The sequence below is a fragment of the Erinaceus europaeus genome, chromosome 2, assembly GCF_950295315.1.
Source record: "Erinaceus europaeus chromosome 2, mEriEur2.1, whole genome shotgun sequence".
In the NCBI taxonomy this organism is placed as follows: Eukaryota; Metazoa; Chordata; class Mammalia; order Eulipotyphla; family Erinaceidae; genus Erinaceus; species Erinaceus europaeus.
The window spans coordinates 101,238,912-101,248,082 of NC_080163.1; positions in this window are offsets into that span (position 1 = coordinate 101,238,912).

The window sequence follows — 9,171 nt, forward strand, 5'->3', positions numbered from 1 at the left end:
CTATTTAAATAATTTGTTCAATCTTAATGGTTGCAATAGATTATTTTTTACATGTGTTTTTTTTTTCCCTGAAGCTTTACTTATTAATTTGCTTAGTAATTCCAGTAGCTTTATTGGGTATTTAAGGGTTTCTGTGTCTGAAAATATTTACCAATAGATTTTTACTTCTACCAGTCTAGTATGGATACCTCCATTTCTTTTCTTGCTGGACTTCTTTATCTGGAAGATCTAATACTATGTTGAATAGGAGTGATGAACGTTAGCATCATTGTGCTATCCCCTGTCTTAGAGAAAAGCTTTTAGTGTCTTCTTGTGGAGTCTATGATAGCTATAAGTTTGCCTTATATGAATTTTCCAGTGCTTAGACAGAAGGGAGTGGCCCATAGCAACTAATACATTAATAATGACTCTTTAGTCACTACCAAGCTACCCCATCACCTGGAGCCCTAGTTAGTAGTCCTGGGATTCCCACACAGACATGATGGGCCTAGACTTCTAATAGATTCCTCTTGCCACTGTCACTGGTCATCTCCATCAGGAACATCATAATAGACTGCAAGTTCTAGCCCAATACCACTGCACTGGAGGAAGCTTTGGTGCTATGAGTCTTTCCCTCTCACTCCCTTTCTGTATAAAATGGAGAAACCAGAACACTGTAAAGCCCTGATGACAAATATATATATACAATATATATATATAAGCTGAGGCTATTCATCTGGTCGTAATGTGTTTTTGCATTAGATAGTGAAATTTTTTTCTGATAATTATACTGCTTCCTGACTAATCATTTAACTTTTGATAAAATCTTGGTTGTATTTAATCTGTCTTTAATATATTTAAGTTAAAGAATTTGTATAAAATACATACTAAAATTGTATATTCACACAAACATAGATATAAATTACTGGCTGAAGTCTTGATGATTCAAGTAAAATTTTTAAACAACATTAATGCCTTTCTGAACATAAAAATTCAAAAGAATATTATTTATTGTTCTTATTTTTGGAGGCTATTACCATATTATAGCAAAATGCAAAACAAAACAAAAATATGTTAGCTTACTGAATTAATCTGGAAAATATGGGACAAAACACTTTTAAAACTCATGGCTTATTTTATTAGATTAATAGTGAATGTAAAGAAGGGAGTTACTTTGAGTTTTTACTTAAATAATTGTGACTCACACAATTTTATTCTTTTTTTTTTTTTCTTGCAACTGTATTCTTGGTAGTTAATGAAAACATTCATGCTTGTAAGGGTTTAAATACAAAATAATTTATGATTGATTCTCCAATCACTCATAGTCTTAAATCATAGCTAATTTCATATGTATTTTTAATGAAAACAATAAAAGTATTATTTTATTGTTTTGTTACAGATATTATTGCTAAACAAAAATCAGTAATTTCTTACATATATGTATATATATATTTCCCTTTTATTGCCCTTGTCTTTTATTGTTGTTGTAGTTACTATTGTTGATGCCGTCGTTGTTGGATAGGACAGAGAGAAATGGAGAGAGGAGGGAATGACACAGAGGGGGAGAGAAAGATAGACACCTGCAGACCTGCCTTACTGCCTATGAAGCGACTTCCCTGCAGATGGGGAGCCAGGGGCTTCAACCGGGATCCTTATGTCTGTCCTTGCGCTTCACTCCATGTGTATTTAACCTGCTGTGCTAATGAAATCAGTGCCTTCTACCTTGTATAATGACTTCAAGTTACTTATACATATATTTAGCTATAAATTAGTTTATACAAAGCACATTTTATAATCTATGATTCTGATATATCCAGAACAATATCTCCATCACTATCACATTATTACATCATATGTGGTAGAAATTCTTTAAAAGTACATCACTATTTTTAAAAAATTTGAACATGCTCATATATAAGCGTAAACAATGTTATATTTTTATCTTTGGTTAAATTATGTTTATCCTCAGACTGGGGTATGGATTGATCTGTCAACAACCATGTCCTGCGGAGAAGCAATAATAGAAGCCAGACCTTCCACCTTCTGCTCTCCATAAAGGTCCTTGGTCCATACTACCAGAGGGATAAAGAATAAAGAAGTTTCCAATGGAGGGGATGGGATATGAAACCTTAGTGGTGGGAATGCATTGGATCGACTTTCTCGTGGTGCATCCCGTGAGTGCCCATTCATTGGGGAAACTGACGATCCTTCCTAGCCGACTGAATTCACATGGATCCCAGTCACTTTCAAAGCCAGCAACAAGCAGCTACTGACAGCTTTCAACCTGACCTGTTGACTGGCTACGGAAGAAGGGCAAACTCTAGAAGAAGAAGAAGAAGTGGTGGGAATTGTATGTAATTGTATTCCTTTTATCCCACAATCTTGTCAATCATTACTAAATAACTAATAAAAAATGTTTATTCTTTTTCTGTGAGAAACAAATATTGACTAGAGTATCATATATAATAATGTTTAATTAAGTGATTGTTTATTATATATTTATTACTTTTTGTAATACTCTTCAAAAGAAAAATACAAAGTAGAATAAATCTACCAATAATCACTTTAATAATGCTATTGATTTTCAACACAAAATAGATATTTTAAATGTTTTGAGACCGAACACATTATTTTTGACCTGCAAAATCATGTCAAAGTTATAGGGAAGTCATTTAATGATTACTTAGGACTATTTTGAAGTCCAGCTTATGTAAATATTCACTACAATGGAACGTTTAGAGGGTCATCACAAAAGAATATACATGGCTTTTCATTAAGAATGAAACTCAAAACCCAGGCTTGCATTTTTGTTAGAGAAAACAGCAGTCAATATTTCAGTGTGTATCTCTGTGACCACGATACAAATGCAAGTCTAATTCTAGTGGTAATGTCTATTAGATACCAACCTTTGGTTAACTTTCTTTAATGTTGATCATTTTCTCAAATAAGTCCTTCTCTGCTTTAAGCATTTACCATGGGTCTTTGTTTAACAATTCACTACAATGTTAAGTAGAAAAAAAAAAAAAAAGATTCCCAGTTGAGACCATTGTCTGCAAAAAGTGAAGAGTTTGCATTTTCCTTTTCATGGGTTTTCTCCCACATTTCATGGACATGTACATGGGGCCTTTGTTTTCCATGTGTGTTTATAAAACAGACAGAGATAAGATGTCCCCTGCCACAGAAGAATGGTCTGCCCAGATAGGCTTGGGTCCAATCTTGTGTCCTAAACTACTAGAATACTCTGACTACTCATGGTCCTGAACTGTAATAAGTAGATTAAAGCAATACTAAATGAACCAGCACAATGTTATTTAGTGTTAGAAGTATTTTAGGTGTTGATACAGATGTTTGGTGATGTTTTCAGTCAAGGACAAGTTGGTTCCTTAGACATCTGTTAGATGTAAAGTCAGATTCCAAAAACCTAGTGTTGATATTAAATGAGGATGTATTATTTTCTTTGATAATAGCAAGGATAATACTCAGAAGAAGAATATACAATCTGTGTCATGTCCTCCTTTTCCACTCTGTCCAGCTGTGGGAAGAAGCCAAGGCTTTGCTGACAGGAGGCAATGAGATCTATCTAGGTAAACCCTTGTTGAGGTCAAAAGGAGTTGACCTATATCATGCTTAATGCTATAGGAAAGTCAGTGCTAAATTATGCTAAGCTGGAAGTTAATGCTGTTAAGCATTAACACTGAAGTTCTTCAAACATAGGTAGTATGAATTATCACTACTTATAATAAAAATTTGAGTATACCAGAGAATCTAACAGACTATGGTAATTTAAGTCACTATTTTCACATGGTCATTTTTTTTTTTTTTTTTTTACCAGAGCACTGCACAGCTCTGGCTTATGGTGGTATGAGGAATTTGGAGCCTCAGGCACGAATTTCTTTGCATAACTATTATGCTATCTACCCCAGCCCTCAGTTGCTCTCTCATTCACATCTATAATGTGAATAACAACTAAAATCTACTGACCACATAATATATCCTAAACACTCACTGGTCTACTGCAACATGCTGACTCTGGTTTTCTACTCCTAGGACCCTGGTTTTGATGTTATTTCTTTTTAAAAAATTTTTTTTAATTCTTTAAAAAAATTTTATTTATTTTATTTATTTATTTATTCCCTTTTGTTGCCCTTGTTGTTTTATTGTTGTAGTTATTATTGTTGTCATTGTTGTTGGATAGGACAGAGAGAAATGGAGAGGGGAGGGGGAAGACAGAGAGAGGGAGAGAAAGATAGACACCTGCAGACCTGTTTCACCGCTTGTGAAGCGACACCCCTGCAGGTGGGGAGCCAGGGCTTGAACCAGGATCCTTATGTGGGTCCTTGTACTTAGCGCCACCTGCGCTTAACCTGCTGCGCTACAGCCCGACTCCCTTGATGTTATTTCTTTTTTTCTTTCTTTTTTTTTTTCTTGATACTGATTTTTTTTTTATAAAGAAAGGAGACATTAACAAAACCATAGGATAAGAGGGGTACAGTTCCACACAATTCCCACTACCCGATCTCCATATCCCATGCCCTCCCCTGATAGCTTTCGCATTCTCTATCCCTCTGGGAGCATGGACCCAGGGTCCTTGTGGGTTGCAGAAGGTGGAAGGTCTGGCTTCTGTAATTGCTTCCTTGCTAAACATGGGTGTTGACTGGTCGATCCATACTCCCAGTCTGCCTCTCTCTTTCCCTAGTAGGGTGGGTCTCTGAGGAAGTGGAGCTCCATTGGTGGGGTCGTCTGTCCAGAGAAGTCTGGTCGGCATCGTGCTGGCATCCGGAACCTGGTGGCTGAAAAGAGAGTTAACATACAAAGCCAAACAAATTGTTGAACAATCATGGACCTAAAGACTGGAATTGTGCAGATGAAGTGTTGGGAGGTATTCCCTGCAGGCTCTTGTGTACTTCAGCTTTCAGGTATATATTTTTCCCCTAGCTTATGGGCACGTGTGAACCTATGCTCTATCTCAGGGGACCTGGACTATATCTAGGTTTGGGGACTTTATTGGGGAGTGGAACACCTGGAATGAAATTAGAGAATACTATGAAAGGAAAGGTCTCACCCGAGTGATGAAGCTGAAGGGTTGTCATTCCACACCTGACGTCTCTGGACACAGTCTGAAGTGAAGCATGTTGTGGTGACACTCGTTGCATTGATTAGGTTGTGACCCACGGATGCAATATTATTTGATTTGGATTGAGAGAAGCATGCAGGAAAGTGGGCCCCACCCTAAGGTTCCAGGACTGGAGGAAATACAGGCTCTATAGTGGAAATGTGATGTTATTTCTATTGAATAGTTGGAAGATTCATCAATCTAATGTGTATCTGGCTAGATCTTTCTGCTTATTTAAGTGTCTTCTTCAGATAATTTCATCAGAAAGGTATTGCTTTAGCTGTAAAGTTGCTATTAGCTATTTTAACAGCATTACCATATTTTAATTATTTACTATCTTTTGATATACTGTTTACATTTTATTGTCAGTCTTCTCTCACAAAGTAGACATTATAGAAGTTTCTTTTTTGTTGTTTGTAGTTGGATACTGAACATTCCTTAAGTATTAGCTGAATGAATAAAAGTAGATAACCAAGCTTTAATACATGCATATTCTCAGAGTTTCTATCACTTATTATATGTTCAATCTGTCCTCATCTCTGTATCTTACTTCAGAGGTACTGGTTACCTCTGACATTTTAATTATAATTTTAATGATTTAGTTTAGATTTCATTGATTATAGATTTTTCTGGATAAAGAAACCTTGCAGAGGGCTTCATATCATTTTCATTTATGAAGACAGAAGAAATTCACTAAATTGTTATATTATTATTTTTTAATTATATTTATTTATTTTCCCTTTTGTTGCCCTTGTTTTTATTGCTGTTGTTGATGTCATTGTTTGATAGTACAGAGAGAAATGGAGAGAGGAGGGGAAGACAGAGGACAGAGAGGGGGAGAGGAAGATAGACACCTGCAGACCTGCTTCACCACCTGTGAAGCGACTCCCCTGCAGGTGGGGAGCTGGGGGCTCGAACCTGGATCCTTACTCAGTCCTTGTGCATTGTGCCACGTGCGGTTAATCTGCTGCGCTACCACCCAACACCCTCTTATATTATTTTTAAATATGCCTATGAGTTGATGAAAGTCCGACTAATTTCTTAGGACAAAAATGGTCTAGTCATTGAATTAATTCCTACAGATTAGTTATATGTTATACTTCAATAAGAGATTATACTATCCATGATTTTGTGGTTATGGAAAGAAGATAAAATCGGAGTGAACAACTAAATCTTATCAACAACATGTATGGGTATACATTATTTGACTAGTCATCAAGTCAACTTCTATATGATCTTAAGCGATTATGCATATTAAAAATATCAGAGGAGGATTCTATATTTAAATATATTTTAAATTAACGCATATTATTGATGACAGAAATAAAACACTAATGGGTTGATACTTATAATTATTGGATTTCTAAATAAGTATTACCTCTTCTTGAACAGTCTGGTTTAAAGTAAAACAAAGTACACAAAAGCTATAGATAAAATGAATTTCAGATGCGAGTCACAGATAGATTGTCCATAGAAGTAGTTTTCCCAAGATTCTTGGGGTAAGTATACTTTTCAACCTACAAAATTTTTCTTCCTTAATTTTTTTTGAAATGTTCCATGATCACCCTTGTGTATACCATTTATTGCTGAAAACTAAATCTGTTATTATTATTATTTATTATTATTATTATTTGCTATAACTATATTTTTGATGGTCTTAGTTGGTGGCTTCTATCATTACTTCATAGGAAAAAATGAAGTATAATGACCCAGGTATGTATGAGATCCAACTCTGCAGCTTCACTTTTTTTGTTGTTTTAATTACTAGAAATTCCTGTAAAGACTAATCAACACATTTTCTTCCCCTGGGTTCAAGCTCCTGGCAGCAGCTGGGACCATCATACACAGGGGAAGCTTCACCAGTGAGATAGTGGCTCCTCTCCTCTGTCTGCTTGGCCTTTCTGTCTCTTTCTCCATTTTTTAAAAATCTCTTTCTCCATTTTTTATCTCCAGCAAAGAAGAAAAACAAGCAAAACAATAATCTAGAATCACACAGGCTCAAAAAGCCCTGGTAATAAGAATATAATAATAAAAAAGCCTTTACTACTTTTAATTAAATCTTGAATTTGGTGAGCAAAATATTAGATAACTTTAGGGAATGACTATAAGGAACATATGTATAAGGACATATTTTTATCTACATTTTCATCTCTGTTAAGATGGTTTAAGACCTGTAAGCATTAATGAAAATTCATTAATTCTTACTTCATTTATCTCAATCTGTGTAATTGTCTTTTTTTTTTTTTTTAAGAGGAGAATCCAGTATCCAAGTGATCAATTTATCTGATTCTCTGAAATGGAGAGTTAAAAAGGTGTGATGCAATGAAGAGTGCTTTAATTAAATTCTTTAAACTTCCAGAAAACTCTAATTTCCCTGACATTATTTGAACACAGTCTTAATAATGTTATCTGATATCACAGATATTTATTGTCTTTGAATCATGCCCAGGAAAACTGAGAGAAATTATAAGCTTTAGGCTAACCAAAGTAGAGCAATTATATGAATTATCTGATGTTGAAAGTATGTGTAATTTAGGCTATTATGATTATACATAAAATGATAAAAGCTACTCTACATTTGAAAATCAGATTTACCTTTTTCCTCTGAGGGAAGTTTACATGCATAACAGCCTAGATAGCAATTACAACTTGTAGTTGAAAACTGAATAATTACAGTTCTGGCTTCTAACGTTATTATTGTGATTATTTTATCTCACTAAATATTATATTTAAAAAAATATATTTGGTTTTTTTAAATTTTATTTATTTTAATGAGTGATAGAAATATATAGAGAAAGACACTGAGAAAGAACAGTGCATTGCTCAGTTTTGAATAATTATAATGGTGTTAGGGAGTGAACATGGGACTTTGGGGGCTTGGGGTATGAGGATTTTTTTGTATAAGCATAAAGCCATTACATCAGCCCTCTCACAAAGTGTTCTAAAAACAATAATAAAAAGTTTAAACTGAATTTTACCTCTAAAATCATAATGAAATAGAGATCATTAATGGTAAAACTCTATTTTAAGACATTTGAAGTGTAGAAGTTTGGGATGGCAAAGAAAAGAGTTGTACAAATTAACATGGTCTCCATCCTTTAGGCTCCACCTGATACAACACAAAACCTACTAAGTTATATGAATAATCATGTTATCCATTTCATTTCCTTGAAGTAAATACACTTAAATTGAAAAATGTAAAAATGTCCTGTGTGCAATGGAGTCCTTAGTCTATGTTGAGCTCATTAATCCATTCAATTGAAGGAAATTAAACCAAGGAATGAACATTTCAATGGGTATTGCTCCTAGGATTGTCTCTGTAATACACAAAGAAAGCTCAATGGGTTTTTGTTACCCATTTTAAACTTCTACATTTACTAGATCAATACTTGATGAATTTTTACATATGATTTATAATGGTAAATTAGAGCCCCTTTTGTTATGGGAGTGGATTCCATTTCATTCAATTTTATAAGCAGGCATTCTTTTTTAATCATTTTATTTGTGATTTAGTATTTCTTTATAAAGTTAGAAAATAATAGGAGTATAATTCCACACCTTTCCCACTGTTCCCACAACCAGAGTTCTATGTCTCCATGTCCCTCCAGCAGAAACTGCAACAGTTCTCCCCAGTTCACAGATTCATAGATACAGTTATCTTTACCTCTATTTCTGTCTCTGTCTCTAACATTATCTCTGTCCCTCTCCCTCTGTATCTCTATTTTTTGTCTAAATTTATTAATTCCTAAGGTTCTGCCTTAAACTTTTGTTCAAAGTCACACCTATGCCTACTACTACTTCAGAGTGTCCTTCGTTTTTCCTTTTTCCTCTCAGATAAACAAAAACACCAGACTTCCTCTGGTGTTTTCCAAATTTGCTTCCCTTTTGGTGATGGTATAGAAACAACCGAACAAAAAATATTCCTAGTGACATATGTTTCTGGCCCCAGTGGAATCAGGGTTCAGGTTGAGGGTACTGTGGTAATCTTTATCATTTTCCTGCTTGGGAAGTATGGACCAAAGCTTTTTTTGGAGGTGCATAAGGTTGGAGTTCTGGCTTCTGTAATTGATAAGCTGCAT